This window comes from Cetorhinus maximus, chromosome 5 (genome assembly GCF_964194155.1).
Source record: "Cetorhinus maximus chromosome 5, sCetMax3.hap1.1, whole genome shotgun sequence".
Lineage (NCBI taxonomy): Eukaryota > Metazoa > Chordata > Chondrichthyes > Lamniformes > Cetorhinidae > Cetorhinus > Cetorhinus maximus.
In genome coordinates, this window is record NC_135883.1 from 89,286,826 (window position 1) to 89,303,702 (window position 16,877).

Here is a 16,877-nt window from a genome sequence, read left to right on the forward strand (position 1 = left end):
GGTATTGATGATAGTGATACTGGCTAAAGGAGGTGCTGATGGTGGCATTAAGATCAGAAAACATTATGATAATGGCAGGACAAGGGTAAGCACTCTGGAAAGAACAAGTGACAGATGGTCCCTGTGGGGGTGGGGTGGGGGGAGGGGATGGTGGGAATAGTGAAAATAGGATAAAAGGTGGGGATAAAACAATGAATAAAAATGTGGATAAAAATAAAAATTAAAAAATAAGAATGAATATTGAAAAAAGAGGATAAAACAAGGGTGAGAATGGAGGAGAGAGCTCATGATCTGAAATTGCTGAACTCAATGTTAAGTCCGGAAGGCTGTAAAGTGCCTAATCGGAAGATGAGGTGCTGTTCCTCCTGTTTGCGTTGGGCTTCCCTGGAACATTGCAGCAGGCCAAGGACAGACATGCGGACATAAGAGGGGGATGGGGTGTTGAAGCGACAAGCAACAGGAAGGTCTGGGTCATACTTACGGACAGGTAGAGGAGTTCTGCAAAGTGGTCACCCAGTCTGCGTTTGGCTTCTCCAATGTAGGGGAGACTGCACTGGGAGCAGCAAATGCAGTAGACCAAATTGAAGAAGGTACAAGTGAAGTGCTGCTTCACCTGAAAGGAGTGTTTAGGCTCTTGGACGGTGAGAAGGTAAAGGGACATCTTCTGCAATTTTATGGGAAGGTGCTGTGGGAAGGAGATGAGGTGTTGGAGGAGTGGACCAGGGTGCCCCCGGAGGAAATGGTCCCTACGGAATACCGACAGGGGGGCTGAAGGGAAGATGTGTTTGGTGGTGGCATCATACTGGAGTTGGTGGAAATGGGGGAGGATGATCCTTTGAATGCAGAGGCTGGTGGGGTGAAAAATGAGGACAAAGGGGACCCCCATCATGGTTCTGGGAGGGAGATGAAGGTGTGAGGGCAGAGGTGCGGGAGATGGGTCGGACACGGTTGAGGGCCCTGTCAACCGCAGTGGGTGGGAAACCTCGGTTAAGGAAGAAGGAAGACATGAACTTTTATTCCCGGCCCAACCTTCCCCTTTTCCATGACTATCCTAAATCTGACTGAGTTATGGTCACTATCTCCAAAATGCTCCCCTCCCTGAGAAACGGTTCCAATGCCCCAGGAATATATAGACCTCCCTCCTGCACCATCTCTCCAGCCATGCATTCATCTGCTCTATCCTTCTGTTTCTATGTTCACTACTGCGTGGCACTGGGAGTAATCTGGAGATTACGACCTTTGAAGTTCTGCTTTTCAATTTCCCACTTAACTCCCTAAAGTCTGCTTGCAGGACCTCATTTCTCTTTCTTCTTATGTTATTGGTCCCAAGGTGGACCACAAGCTCTGGCTGTTCATCGTCCCCCTTCAGAATGCTCTGCAGCCGTTCCATGACATCCTTGACCCTGGCACCCAGGAGTCAACATATCACTCTGGAGTCATGTCTATGACCACAGAAGCACCTGTCTACTCTCCTCACTAACAAATCCCCTTCCACACTCCTGCACCCCCGAGCAGTCGGACCATCCACAGTGCCATGGGCCTTGGCTCTGGTTGGCCTTCACAGAGGAACTGTTACTCTCACTGTTTTCCAAGGCTGAAAAAAGGTTTGCAAATGAGATGTACTCGGGGCATTCCCTCACTACCTGCCTGGTCCCCTTCTTCTGTCTCGGGGTCACCCATTCCCTTTCTGCTTGCGCTTCCTTAAGCTGCGGGGTGACCACATCCTGAAATGTGCTATCCACGAATGTCTCAGCTTTGTGAATGCACCATAGTGCCCCCAGCTGCTGCCAAAACCTGAAGCTCAAGTTGCTCCAGTTGGAGGCATCTGCTGCACATGTGGTCATCCAGACCACCAGGAGCGTTTAGGATTTCTCACATGGCGCAGGATGTGCAAGTCATTGGGCTGAGCTCCCCAGACATATCTTAACTAAATAGAATATGGATCCTTGCTTTTATTTTACCCTTGCTCCTACTTGAGTATAGACAACATGCTAGATCCCCAAGATAGACTAGAAGATGTGCTGCTAACTGCCTACCCCAGGGTCCTCCTCTTGTGTTCTCCACTAGGTGCTGCTGACTGCCTGTCCCAGGGTCCTCCTCTCGCACTCTCCTCTCGACTAAGATATAGCAGTCTCCAGGTTTAAAATGTCAAGGGTGTTACTGCTCTGTTCTGCAGCGGGTATTCTTCAAAAACAGTTCCTCTGACATGTCCTCCTTCTTCCTTAACCGAGGTTTTCCGCCCATGGTAGTTGACAGGGCCCTCAACCGTGTCCGGCCCATCTCCCGCGCATCCGCCCTCACGCCTTCTCCCTCCCTCCCAGAAACATGATAGGGTCCCCCTTGTCCTCACTTATCACCCCACCAGCCTCCGCTTTCAAAGGATCATCCTCCGCCATTTCCGCCAACTCTAGCATGATGCCACCACCAAACACATCTTCCCTTCACCCCCCCCCCCCCAGGCGGTGTTCCGTAGGGATCGTTCCCTCCGTGACACTCTGGTCCACTCCTACATCACCCCCTACTCCTCACTGATGATGCTACCTTCAAAAACAGTTCCCCTGACATGTCCTCCTTCTTCCTTAACTGAGGTTTTCCACCCACGGTAGTTGACAGGGCTCTCAACCGTGTCTGGCCCATCTCCCGCGCATCCTCCCTCACGCCTTCTCCTCCCTCCCAGAAAGATAGGGTCCCCCTTGTCCTCACTTATCACCACACCAGCCTCCGCATTCAAAGGATCATCCTCCATCAGTTCCGCCAACTCCAGCATGATGCCACCACCAAACACATCTTCCCTTCACCCCCCCTGACGGCATTCCGTAGGTATCATTCCCTCCGTGACACCCTGGTCCAGTCCTCCATCACCCCTTACTCCTCAACACCCACCTACGGCACCTCCCCATGCAAACGCAAAATATGCAAAACCTGCCCCTTCACTTCCTCTCTCCTCACTGTCCAAGGGCCCAAACACTCATTTCAAGTGAAGCAGCATTTCACTTGCATTTCCCCCAACTTAGTCTACTGCATTGGTTGCTCCCAATGCGGTTTCCTCTACATTGGAGAGACCAAACGTAGACTGGGTGACCGCTTTGCGGAACACCTGCGGTCTGTCCGCAAGCATGACCCAGACCTCCCTGTCGCTTGCCATTTTAACACTCCACCCTGCTCTCTTGCCCACATGTCTGTCCTTGGCTTGCTGCATTGTTCCAGTGAAGCTCAACGCAAACTGGAGGAATAGCACCTCATCTTCCGACTAGGCACTTTACAGCCTTCCGAACTGAATATTGAGTTCAACAACTTTAGACCTTGAACTCCCTCCTCCATCTCCACCCCCTTTCCGTTTCTTCCCCCTCCCTTTTGTTTTTTCTAATAATTTATATAGATTTTTCTTTTCCCACCTATTTCCATTATTTTTAAATGTATTCCACCCATGGTTTATTTCACCCCACCCCCACTAGAGCTACCTTGCTTGTCCTGCTCTCCAATCTTAATTAGCACATTCTTTTAGATAATATCACCACCTTCAACACCTCTTTGTTCTTTTGTCTGTGACATCTTTTGGTTATCTCCTCCTATCACTGCTTGTCCCAACAACCACCACCCCCCTTCTTCCCCCCCTTAAACCAGCTTATATTTCACCCCTTTCCTACTTAGTTCTGTTGAAGGGTCAGGAGGACTCAAAACGTCAACTTTGCTCTTCTCTGCCGATGCTGCCAGACCTGCTGAGTTTTTCCAGGTATTTCTGTTTTTATTTTGTATATCCAGCATCCGCAGTTTTTTGTATTTATTCTTCAGTGGGTGTTCTTTACAGACTGCCCAAGTTCTCTCTGGTCCTTGAGATGATAGATTTGTTATCTGCAGCTGGTTTTGGTCACATGATGGCAAGTTTCAGCACCTTCCATTGTCTACATAATGGGTTGGAGCCAATGTGATTGAAACACATTGGGGGAAATGATTGATAGCTGGTATATTGATGGGCTATGATGAGCTCACTGGAAGCCTTATTTGACATTACATCCTTACCTATCTGGTAGCCACTGTTTATTATATCTCTTCCATTGAGCTCATAAGGATGACCATTTGCATTTGAGAGCTTTTCAGAGGCATTTTCAGACATGTGTTAATCCTTTGTCTGTGCAGGAATTGCAACGTCATCTGATCTTTGGCAGCCATCTTAGTAGCCTGTTTAGTGTCCATTTTTAAAAGAAAAACAGTCCAGAAAATTATACCGTATATTGAATGTAGTCCACATTTAAAGTTATGAACAGGTCATGCCTTCACTGGGCATGACATGAGTGACTCCTTTCTTTTGCTATTTCGTATCTCCATCCAAGCTCATTCTACATTTTGATCCTCCAAACCAAGTTCATTTCTCACTACTGTGTTGATCTCATCCTTCGTTAATAGTAACAGTTACCCCATCTCCTTATCCTTTCTTCCTGTCCTTCTGAAATGTCGAATGCCGTTGAATATTAAGGTCCCTGCTATGGTCACTTTGCAGCCATGTCTCTATAGCGGCTATCATTTCATACTCATTTAGTTCTGTTTGCGCTATCAATTTATCCTCCTTGTTATGAATGCTGTGTGCATTCGGATAAAGAGCTTTTAATTCTGTTTTACGATTTTTCCCTACTCTACCCTTATTTGCTGGTGCACTCCTGTTTGTATGCTCTGTTCCTTTCTGTCACACTCTGATTATCATTACCCACATCACTACCTCTGCACTATGGCTTGTCCTTTTTCTTTAACTTTCCAAATCTTCCCTCACCTACTATTTAGTTTAAAGCCCTCTCTAAAGCCTTAGTTATATGATTTGCCAATACACTGATCCCCACGTGGCTCAGATGAAGCCTTCAATGGTACAGCTCACTCTTTCCCCAGTATTGGTGCCAGTGCCCCATGAACCAAAACCCATTTCTCCCACGCCGATATTTGAGCCACACATTCAACTCTCTGATCTTGTTTAAGCAATGCCAATTTGCTTATGGCTCAGGTAGTAACCCAGAGATTATTACCTTTGTTGTTGTGCTTTTTGATTTTGTCCCTGACTGCTTAAACTCCCTCAGCAGAATCTCTCTCTTAGTTCTGTCAATGTCCCTGGTACCTACGTGGACCACGACAACTGGATCCTTCCCCTCCTACTCCAAGTTCCTCTCCAGCCCTGAGAAGATGTCTTTAACCCTTTGAGACTCGTGCTCTCAGCTGCAAAAAACAGTGTCTGTCCCCGTAACTATACTATCCCCTACTACAACTACATTCCTTTTTGCTCCCCACACTTGAACAGTGTTGTTGTCTATTTCCTCATCCTCTCTGTAGTCCCTGTTCTCGTCCATACAAGCCGCAAGAACTTCAAACCTGTTGGATAATTGCAAGGACTGAGGCTGCTCCATTGCTACTTCTTCGATCCCCATATCTTCCTCTCTTACATCACAGCCTCCTATTCCTGACCACAAACCAAATCTGAAGTGCCTAGCTTGAGGGGTGTGACTGCCTCCTAGAACAGAGTGCCCAGGTAACTTACCCCTCCCTGATGCATCACAGAAGTTCGGACTCCAGCTCCTCAACTCTGAGCCGTAGTTTCTTGAGCTGCTGCTGTGGATCACAAAGGTATCTGCCAGCTCCCACATACTACAGCTGCAACACAGCCCTACCCTGCCCCCTTTATTTGATTGGTGTTTAACTAATTAGGTTCCAAGTTTAGATTATCACTCTGATTATCTGTTATTATATTTTGGAGTTAACTAGTTAGGCTTTAAATTTAACATAATACTTGTATCACCCTTGTACTGGTTAGAGGGGGAAAAGAATTTAAAACTCACCAAATACCTACTTGCACGTCTACTTAATACCTCCAGCCTTCAGCTCTCAGGTCTTGCTGTCTCCAGCTTCCTCTCTCGGACCAGCCCTCTTTTGTAAAAGACCAGAACAGCATCTCCTCCCTCACTCTGCTGAATTCCCGAACTTGCCAAATTCCTGGATTTAAGCATTCAGCTTCCAGCATCTAACTTCTTTCGACTGTGTGTTGAAGAAACCTTTGCTTTTTGCTGCAGTGCAACCTGTAATTTTTCAGGAAATATCACTTTGCACAGAAAGAGTTAGCATAGCTACTCTGGGCAGATATCTTGGACTTGAAAAGAAAATGGAGATTAATACTGGGGGTGTGTTATAGACCTGGTAAATAGAAGAAAGCAGATAGTTTGGTGCATGAAGAGTTTTTGAAAATAAAAATGTTATTTTAAGGATTACTTAAATAAATCTAATATAAATTGGGAAAGCTGTTAAACACAATGCATAACTGCTTCATCACCCAGTGTTTAAGAAGTCACTGGAGGCAGTCCCCTTCCTGATTTGGTAGTCATAAGTGACCTAGTGGGAGGGGCCTTTTACATCCTGTCAATTTGGGTTGTTCAAGGCGTGAAATGACAGTGCTCTAACCCACTGGGCTTTCTGTCCTCCATTTTTTTTTCCATTTCTTGCACTAACAGGCTGTTCAGGCCTTGTTTTTTCAGTATTTGTGCTAGATGCAAATTCACTCCAAAGCCAACCAATTCGCTTCCCGTGTGTATTCACACCACACCTTAAATTTTAGAAATAAAAGTCCTAAGTTAATGTTCTAACGCAGCTGCTTCTGCAGAGCAAGAAAATGCCTTGTCTCTTGGCCAAATAACATGACTGTCAATATATTGAAAGACAGTAAAGGGCAATTTTGTGTTCATGTAGTGACAGTGCAGCAAAGCACGCCAGGATAGAGGAGAGGTGGTGATATTGCAAAGCAAAGTCAGTGGACAAGTTGTGTGTGGTGAGTATATTGGTAAGACTTGAATTTTTATTTTAATGATTGTGTTTAAATTAATCAACTGTAATGCAATACTAGATCAATTAATTAGCATACAACTAAGACCAATATATAATTTGAAATTAGTGTTCAATTAATTAATGAAACCTAAGGGCTAAAGATAAAGTTAAATAGGAAGGGATAGTGGCGGATTCTAAATTTTTCAGAAAATTAAAATCTAAGGTTTTTAGATAACACGAATTAAGTTAAAACATTTCAGTTAACCTTCTTATAAAAAGTGATGTTAGCACAAGAGAAGCAGCTGATTGGTGAGCCTTTAGTTATGCAAGTTTTAAGTTTAATAGTCTAATAAATAGGCAAAGCTGGGCAGCTCAAACTGCGGTCTGAGCACCCTGTTCCATGTGGGACCTCCAAGACACTTCTTGTGTCCTGGATAACAAATGTGCAGGAGTGTCGTGAGTTGCAGCAGCTCAGGCTATAGGTTTTGAAGCTTGATCAGCAGCTGGTGTCCCTGTGGTACATCTGTGAGGCTGAGAGTTTCCTGGAAAGCACGTTTATAGATATGGTAAGAATGGAGTTTAAGGGTATCCAGACAGAGGGAATGGGTGACTGTCAGGAGTCAGGGAAAACCAATCAGGTAGTGCAGGAGTTCCCTGAATGCATTTCATTCTTCATCCAGTATCCTGTTCTGAATAGTGGTGAGAGCATATGTACAAGCATACAAATTTAGGAGCAGGCCCTTTGGCCCCTCGAGCCTGCTCTGCCATTCAGTAAGATCACGGCTGATTGTGGCCTCAACTCCACATTCCGTTTACACCCAGTCACCTTAGCTTCTTGACTAACAAGGGAGTCAATCTACCTCTGGCTTAAAAACATTTACTGACCCTTCCTGCACTGCCCTCTGAAGAAAAGAGATTCAAGATCCTCTGAAAGAATAAAATTTCTTCTCATTCTGTCTTAAATGGGAGACCCCGTTTAAGCTGTGTTCCTGAGCTCTAATCTCTCCCACAAGGAGAAACACCTTTCAAGTTCTACCCTGTCAAGTCCCCTCGAGATCTTTTACGCTTCAGTAAGATCCCCTCTCAATCTTCTAAACTCCGATGAATACAGGCCCAGCCTATCCAACCTTTCCTTGTAAGATAACCACCCCACTCATCCCAGGTATCAATCGAGTTAACCTTCTCTGAACTGCTTCTAATGCATTTGAATCCTTAAATAAGGAGACCAAAATTGTACACAGTACTCCAGATGTGGTCTCGCCAATAATCTGTACAACTGTAGCAAAACATCCCTACTTTTATGTTCCATCCCTCTTGCAATAAACAACAACATTCCATTTGCCTTCCTAATCACTTGCTGTACCTGCATAATAACTTTTCCTGATTCATCTACCAGGACTCAGATCCCTCTGTACCTCTGAGTTCTGCAAACCCTCTCCATTTAAATTCAATTAATAAAATTTGGAATTAAAAGCTAGTCTCAGTAATGCTGACCATGAAATTATTGATTGTTGTAAAAGCCCATCTGGTTTACTAATGCCCTTTAGGGAACCAAATCTGCCATCATTAACCTGATCTAACCTAAACGTGACTAGACCCACAGCATATGGTTGACTCTCAACTGCCCTCTGAAAATGGCCTAGCAAACCACTCAGTTCAAGGGCAATTAAAGATGGACAACAAATGCTGACCTTGCCAGGGGCTCCCACATTCCATGAAAGAATGAATTTTAAAAAAAATCTGCCAGTTTTTTGTCTGCTCGCTTAACCTATCGAAGTCCCTTTGCGGACTCCTTATGTCCTCTTCACAACTTACTTTCCTACCTATCTTTGTGTCATCAGCAAATTTAGCAGACGTACATTTGGTCCCTTCATCCAAGTCAGTGGTATAAATTGTAAATAGTTGAGGCCCCAGCAATGATCCCCCGGCACTCCACTCGTCACATCTTGCCAACCTGAAAATGACTAATTTTGCCTGCTCTGTTTCCCTTTAGCTAACCAATCCTCTATCCATGCTAATATGTTACCCCCTACACCATGAGCTCTTATTTGCATCGTAACCTTTGATGTGGTGACTTTTCAAATGCCCCCTGGAAATCTTAAGTACAGTACATCTGCAGGTTTCCCTTTATCCATGTTGCTTGTTACTTCCTCAAAGAACTCCAATAAATTAATCAAACATGATTTTCCCTTTCACAAAATCATGGTGTCTCTGCTTGATTGTATTGAGATTTTCTAAGTGCCCTACTGTTCCAGTCCAACTCCAGGGCTTGAGCACAAAAAAAATCAAGGCTGACACTCCAGTGTGATACTAAGGGAGCAGATCCCATGGCACTATTTCAAAGAAGAGAAAGGGAGTTATCCTTGGTGTCCTCGCTAATATTTAGTGCCCTGTTTCTGTACTGCAGTGGTTATCACATTGGCCTAACATGTGAAAGGTCCCCAGTTCGTACCGGGGCAGAAAAATTATAACCTCCTCAGTAATGGATTCCAGCAATTTGTGATGGCTCCTCTGGGGTTTGTATCTTTTCTTTTATTCATTCGTGGCTTGTGGGCTTTGCTGGCTGGGCCAGCATTTATTGCCCATCCCTAGTTGCCTTTGAGAAGGTGGTGGTGAGCTGCCTTCTTGAACCGCTGCAGTCCATGTGGTGTAGGCACACCCATAGTGCTATTAGGAAGGGAGTTCCAGGATTTGGACCCAGTGACAGTGACCAAGTCAGGATGGTGAGTGACTTGGAGAGAAATTTCCAGGTAGTGGTATTCCCATCTATCTGCTGCCCTTGTCCTTTTAGATGGTAGTGGTTGTGGGTTTGGAAGGTGTTGCTGAAGGAGCCTTGGTGAATTCCTGCAGTGCATCTTGTGGATGGTACACACTGCTGCTACTGTGCGTCAGTGGTGGAGGGCGTGAATGTTTGTGAATGTGGTGCCAATCAAGCAGGCTACTTTGTCTTGGATGGCATCAAGCTGCTTGAGTGTTGTTGGAGCTGCACTCATCTAGGCAAGTGGGGAGTATTCCATCACACTCCCGACTTGTGCCTTGTAGATGGTGGGCAGGCTTTGGGGAGTTAGGAAGTGAGTAACTCATCGAACAATTCCTAGCCTCTGACTTGCTTTTGTAGCCACAGTGTTTATATGGCTAGTCCAGTTCAGTTTCTGGTCAATGTAAAGCCCCCAGGATATTGATAGTGGGGGATTCAGCGAAGGTAATGCCATTGAACATCAAGGGGCGATGGTTGGATTCTCTCTTGTTGGAGATAGTCATTGCCTGACACTTGTTTCTTGCTACTTGTCAGCCCAAGCCTGGATATTGTCCAGGTCTTGCTGTATTTGGACATGGACTGCTTCAGCATCTGAGGAGTCACAAATGGTGCTGAACATCGTGCAATCATCAGAGAACATCCCCAGTTCTGACCTTATGATGGAAGAAAGGTCATTGATGAAGCAGCTGAAGATGGTTGGGATGAGGACACTACCCTGAGGAACTCCTGCAGTGATGTCCTGGAGCTGAGATGACTGACCTCCAACAACTACAATCATTTTCCTTTGTGCTGGGTATGACTCCAATCAGCGGAGAGTTTTCCCCCTGATTCCCATTGACTCTAGTTTTGCTAGGGCTCCTTGATGCCACACTCGGTCAAGTGTGGCATTGATGTCAAGGGCGGTCACTCTCACCTCACCTTGGGAGTTCAACTCTTTTGCCCATGTTTGAACCAAGGCTGTAATGAGGTCAGGAGCTGAGTGGCCCTGGCGTAACCCAAACTGGGTGTCAGTGAGCAGGTTATTGCTAAGTAAGTGCCGCTTGATAGCACTGTTGACTACCCCTTCCATTACTTTACTGATGATCAAGTGTAGGCTGATGGGACGGTTATTGGCCGGGTTGGATTTGTCCTGCTCGTTGTGTACAGGACATACCTGGGCAATTTTCCACATAGCCGGGTAGATGCCAGTGTTGTAGCGGTACTGGAGCAGTTTGGCTAGGGGCACGGCGAGTTCTGGAGCACAAGTCTTCAGCATTATTGCCGGAACATTGTCAGGCCACATAGCCTTTGTAGTATGCAGTGCCTTCAGCCGTTTCTTGATATCACTTGGAGTGAATCGAACTGGCTGAAGACTGGCATCCGTGATGCTGGGGACCTCCGGAGGAGACCGAGATGGATCATCCACTTGGCACTTCTGGCTGAAGATTGTAGTAAATGCTTCAGCCTTATCATTTGCACTGATGTGCTGGGCTCCTCCATCATGGAGGATGGGGATATTTGTGGAACCTTTTCCTCCAGTGAGTTGTTTGTCCCCCATCATTCACGACTAGATGTGGCAGCACTGCAGAGCTTTGATCTGATTCGTTGGTTGTGGGATCGCTTAGCCCTGTCTATCACTTGCTGCTTATACTGTTTGGTATGTAAGTAGTCCTGTGTTATAGCTTCACCAGGTTGACACCTCACCTTTAGGCATGCCTGCTGCTGCTCCTGGCATGCCCTCCTGCACTCTTCATTAAACCAGGGTTGACCCCCAGGCTAGATGGTAATGGTAGAGTGGGGGATATGCTGGGCCATGAGGTTACAAATTGTTTTCGAGTACAATTCTGCTGCTGCTGATGGCCCACAGCGCCTCATGGATGCCCAGTCTTGAGTTGCTGGATTTGTTTGAAATCTATCCCATTTAGCACGTGGTAGTGTCACACAATGTGATGAAGGATATTCTCAATGTGAGGGCGGGACTTCGTTTCCACAACAACTGTGTGCGGTGGTTACTGCTACCGATGCTGTCATTCATCTGCGTCAGGCAGGTTGGTGAGGATGAGGTCAAGTACGTTTTTCCCTCTTGTTGGTTCCCTCACCACTTGCCACAGACCCAGTCTAGCAGCTATGTCTTTTAGGGCTCGGTCAGTAGTGGTGCTACCGAGCCACTCTTGGTGATGGATGTCGAAGTCCCCCGCCCAGAGTACATTTTGCGCCCTTGCCACCATCAGTGCTTCCTCCAAGTGGTGTTCAACATGGAGGAGTACTGATTCATCAGCTGAGGGAGGGTGCTACATGGTAATCAGCAGGAGGTTTCCTTACCCATGTTTGACCTGATGCATGAGACTTCATGGGATCTGGAGTCAATCTTGAGGACTCCCAGGGCAACTCCCTCCCGATTGTATACTACTGTGCCGCCACTACTGCTGAGTATATCCTGCAGGTGGGACAGGACATACCCAGGGATGGTGATGGTGGCGTCTGGTATGATTCCGTGAGGATGACTATGTCAGGCTGTTGCTTGACTAGTCTGTGAGACAGCTCTCCCAATTTTGGCACCAGTAACGAGGGCTTTGCAGGGTCGACAGGCCGTTGTCACTTCCGATGCCTAGCTTGATGCTGGGTGGTCTGCCTGGTTTCATTCCTCTTTTGTGACTTTATAGTGATTTGTTACAACTGAGTGGCTTGCTAGGCCATTTAGGGGGCATTTAAGAGTCAACCGCATTACTGTGGGTCTAGAGTCACATGTAGGCCAGACCAGGTAAGGACGACAGATTTCCTTCCCTGAAGGACATTAGCGAACCAGATGGGTTTTTAATCGACACTTGTTCTATGGATCATTAGACTTTTAATTCAAATTCCACCATCTGCCGTGGCAGGATTCGAACTCGGGTCCTCAGAGCGTTACCCTGGGTCTCTGGATTGCTAGTCCAGTGACAAAACCACTCTGCCATCACTTCTCCGTCACACCATGGCTGCCTCTGTTGAACAGGCGGGCAGGAGGTAGTTTAGAAAAGCAATAGTGATAGGGGATTCCTTAGTTAGGGGAGCAGACATGTGCTTCTGCAGTTGAAGGTGTGAATCCTGGATGGTATGTGGCCTCACTGGTACAAGAGTCAAGGATGTCACTGAGTGGCTGCAGAGCACTCTTGTGGGTGGGGATGAGCAGCCAGTGACTGTGGTGCATATTTGCATCAATGACATAGGTGGAAAAAGGGAGAAGGTCCTGAAAGCAGAGTTAAGGACCTAGGAAAGAAACTAGCAAGCAGGAGGTAGTAATCTCTGGATTACCTTTAGTACAAATGTAAGTGAGCATAGAAATAGGAGGATAGAGCAGATGAATGGGTGGCTGGGGAGATGATACAGGAGTGAGGGCTTTAGATTCCTTGGACATTGGGACCAGTTCTGGGGGAGATAGGCCCTGTACAGGCTGCACTTTTGCTCCAGTGTTCAGGAGGTGCTGCTGGTAGACCAATATATGGTTAATACTTGATGCCAAAGCATTTTTGGCATTGGGTAGTGGGTGAATAGTTGGCTACAGACTGACCATGAAGTTCTCCCTGGCCTTTTGAGTAGTTTAGGTGGAAGGCTGAAATTAGTCTTGGCAGTGCTTGGTTGAAGTCTCAATTTTCGGAAGTAGGCTTTATGAGAACCTAGATCTTCAGTGAGGGTTTTCTCAATGTCCTGATGTTCTTTAGCCTGGAAAGTCAGGGCCAAATTGCCAGCAAATGTGAAGAGCCATGACTTTGTGGGAAGTTAGTCACTGGTATGTATGTTGAAGAGAGCGGTTGCGAGGCCTGATCCCTGTGGGAACCTGCTCTTGGTTATGTGTGGGTGGCTGATTGGATCTCCAAGGTGCTCACAGAACTATTGGTTGCTGATCATGGAGTTGGTTTAGTTGCAGGGTTTTCACACAGCAGATGATTTTGGAGAGTTTAGTAGCCTGCCTGTGTACCATGCTGTGTCATAGGCGCAGGATAAGTCAACAAAGGTGGTTCCTGTCTTGAATGGATCTGGTCCAGGTTAATTGGAATCAAAAATTGGCAGGCAAAACTGAAACGGGAACAATGCACTATCTTAAAAGGGAAATCCAGAGCTCCCTGGAAATCGTGTTTGACAAATTTATTAGTTATTGGAGGATGTAACAAGCAGGGTGGATAAGGGAGTGGGCCAGTAGATGTGGTGTATTTAGATTTCCAAAAGACATTCAGTAAGTTGCCACATAAAAGGTTACTCCATATGATAAGAGCTCCTGGCTTTTGGCGAGATATGTTTACACAGGGAATTGGCTAACTAACAGGAACAGAGTCTGGATAAATAGGTCACTTTCAGGTTGGCAAACCGTAACTAGCGGAGTGCCGCAGGGGTCAGTGTTGGGGCCTCACTATTTACGATCTACATTAATGACTTAGATGAAGGGACCAGCTATGTTTTAGCCAGATTTGCTGATGATACAAAGGTAGGAAAAAAGTTGAGGAGGGTACAAAAGAGTCTGCAAAGGGATATAGGTAGATTAAGAGTGTGGGCAAAAGTTTGGCAGATGGAGTATAATGTGGAAAATGTGAGTTTGTCCACTTTGGTAGGAAGAATGGAAAAGCAGAATAATATTTAAATGGAGAGAGATTGCAGAATGCTGCAGTACAGAGCGATCTGGGTGTCCTGGTGCATGAATCTCACACAGTTGTATGCAGGTACAGCAAATAATTAGGAAGGCAAGTGGAATGTTGGCCTTTAATGCAAGGAGAATGGAATAAAAGTAGCACAGGACATTGAGACCACACCTGGAGTACTGTGTACAACTTTAGCCTCCTTACTTAATGAGAGAGATTTTTGCATTGGAAGCAGTTTAGCGAAGGGCTGGTTCCTGGATGAAGGGCTTGTCTTATGAAGAAACGCTGAGCAGGCTTGGCCATGCTCATTGGAGTTTAGAAGAATGAAATGTGATCTTTTTGAAACATGATTCTGAGGAATCTTGATAGTGTAGATGCTGAGAGGATGTTTCCCCTTATGGGGAAATCTAGAACTAGGGAGCACAACTTAAAATGGATCTGGGTGTCCTAGTGCATGAATTGCAAAAGGTTGGTATGCAGGTACAGCAGCTAATGAGGAAAGCTAATAGAATGTTATCATTTATTGTGAGGGGAATTGATTACAAAAGTAGGGAGGTTGTGCTTCAATTGTACAAGGCATTGGCAAGACCACATCTGGAGTGTTGTGTTCAGTGTTGGTTTCCTTATTTATAGCAAGATGTAAGTACACTAGAAGCAGTTCAGAGAAGGTTTACTAGATTAATACCAGGAATGGGCAGGTTGCCTTGTGAGGAAAGGCTGGACAGGCTAGGCTTGTGTCCACTGGAATTTAGAAGAGTAAGAAGTGACTTAATTGAAATCTTTAAAATCCTGAGGGGTCTTGACAGGGTGGATGTGGACAGAGTGTTCTCCTTGTTGGAGAATCTAGAACTAGGGGTCATTGTTTAAAAATAAGGGGTCATTTGTTTAAGACAGATGAGAAATTTTTTCTTGAGGGTCGAGAGTCTTTGGAACTCTTCTTCAAAAGGCGGTGGAAGTGAAGTCTTTGAATATACTTAAGGCAGGGCTAGATCGATTCTTGATTAACAAGGGGGTGAAAGATTATCAGGGGCCGGCAGGAATGTGGGGTTGAGGTTACATTCAGCTCAGCCATGATCTTATTGAATGGGGAGCAGGCTCGAAGGACCAAGTGGCCTACTTCTCCCAATCCTTATGTTCATATGTAAAAATAAGGCATCTTCCATTAAGACAGAAATGAAGTGGAATTTCTTCTGAGGTTTATTGGTCTTGGAATTCTCTTCAACAGAGAACAGTGGAGGCTGCACCATTGAATTCATATTCCGGGCTGAGTTAGACAGATTTTTGATTAATGAAGGAGTCGAGGGTTATGGGGGACATGCAGGAAAGTGGAGTTAAGGCCACAATTAGATCAGCCATGATCTTATTGCATGGCGGTGAAAGCTCATTGGGCTGACTAGCCTACTCCTGCTCTGATTACTTATGATCTTATGATGAAAGAGTTGGAGAATAAGATGAATCTGAAAAATGGTGCATATGAGTGATGTCAGGCTAATGATGCAATTGAGAACCAGGATGAATCTAGAAAGTTCAGGCAGGAAATGAGAAAACAAATGAGAGAGAAGAGACCGTAGGAGAAGGAATGGCAGCTAACATAAAAGGGAATCCAAGAGTATTCAATGGACATATAAATAATAAAAGAGCTGGAGCCAATTATGGACCTGAAAGAGGGTGCCCACATGGAGGCAAGGGCATGGCTGAGATACTAAATAAGTTCTTTTTATCTATCTTTACCTAGGAAGAAGAAGCTGCCCAAGCAATTGAGATACTGGATGGGCTAAAAATTGACGGAGGTATTAGATAGGCTGGCTGTGCTTAAAGTGGATAAGTCAACAGGGCTGGAAGAGGTGCACCTAAGGATGCTGAGGGAAGTAAGGGTGGAAATTGCGGAAACTCTGGCCATAATCTCCCAATCCTCCTTGGATACTGGGGTGGTGCCAGAAGACTGGACAGCTTAATCCTTGGTAAAGGTAGATGCAAAGTACTCATTTAGTATCTCGCCCTCGAGGATCAGTACTCAATAAGTAAATAACTGAAGGGGAGGGTTACCGGATCAGTAATCTGCCAGAAAGAGTAGCGTCTGATAGAATTGGGCTACAAGTATTTATTCAGATCTGGGCTGCGAGACTGTAAAGCTGTTGGGGCATCGTGCATTTTCCTACTGAAAGTGCTTAGTGGGTGGAGCCAACAAAAAACCTGTACTACAGAGCTCCGGGTGTGGTGGAGGTTTAGGCTACAGGCACAGCAGATCTGCAGCACTGCTTTCCATTGAGGGAAAACTCAGTTTGAAAAATAAAGGAACCCTTTAAAAGCAAGGAACTTCGGCACCATGGCTACAAAATACCCTGTGATGAATTGGAAGGACCCAGACTTCCTCTCTGAATGCAAACTTTTTCACCAAACAGTGGAGTTATGTTTTTTGGATCTGGCATTTGCTAAATCTGACAAGCATGTGATTAAAATTAAAATAGCAATTGACAATGAAGGATTCATCACATTAACACATCAGGACGCTCTGAAGATAAGACCTTTTGATATTCCATAAAAACCCAGAACTTCAAGTTGAGGTGAATTTCAGGATCTACTGACTAGAGTTAATGGCATCCAGGCAACAGTCCAGTATAGCATATAGTCCAGTCAATAGATCAGTTTGAGTGTCAATGTCACAATAAGTGCAGAGACTGTGATTTCTCAGAGGCAGAGTTATCAGAAAGAATCATGAAGCTTGTTATTGCATCAAC

The 16,877-nt window shown here is 45.5% G+C and overlaps 1 protein-coding gene across 5 annotated transcripts in view; it reads left to right on the forward strand.

Annotated features, from left to right (window-relative positions):
• The window catches only part of tbc1d32 (TBC1 domain family, member 32), a 411,412-nt gene that overhangs the window by 17,331 nt on the left and 377,204 nt on the right, over positions 1-16,877 (forward strand). The window contains exon 2 of one of the 5 annotated variants that reach the window (XM_078542170.1): positions 6,718-6,796. The exons of the other annotated variants lie outside the window; for them this stretch is intronic. The gene's annotated coding sequence lies outside the window, so the exon portion shown is untranslated. The remainder of the gene's footprint in view (positions 1-6,717; positions 6,797-16,877) is intronic. 5 annotated transcript variants of the gene reach the window in all.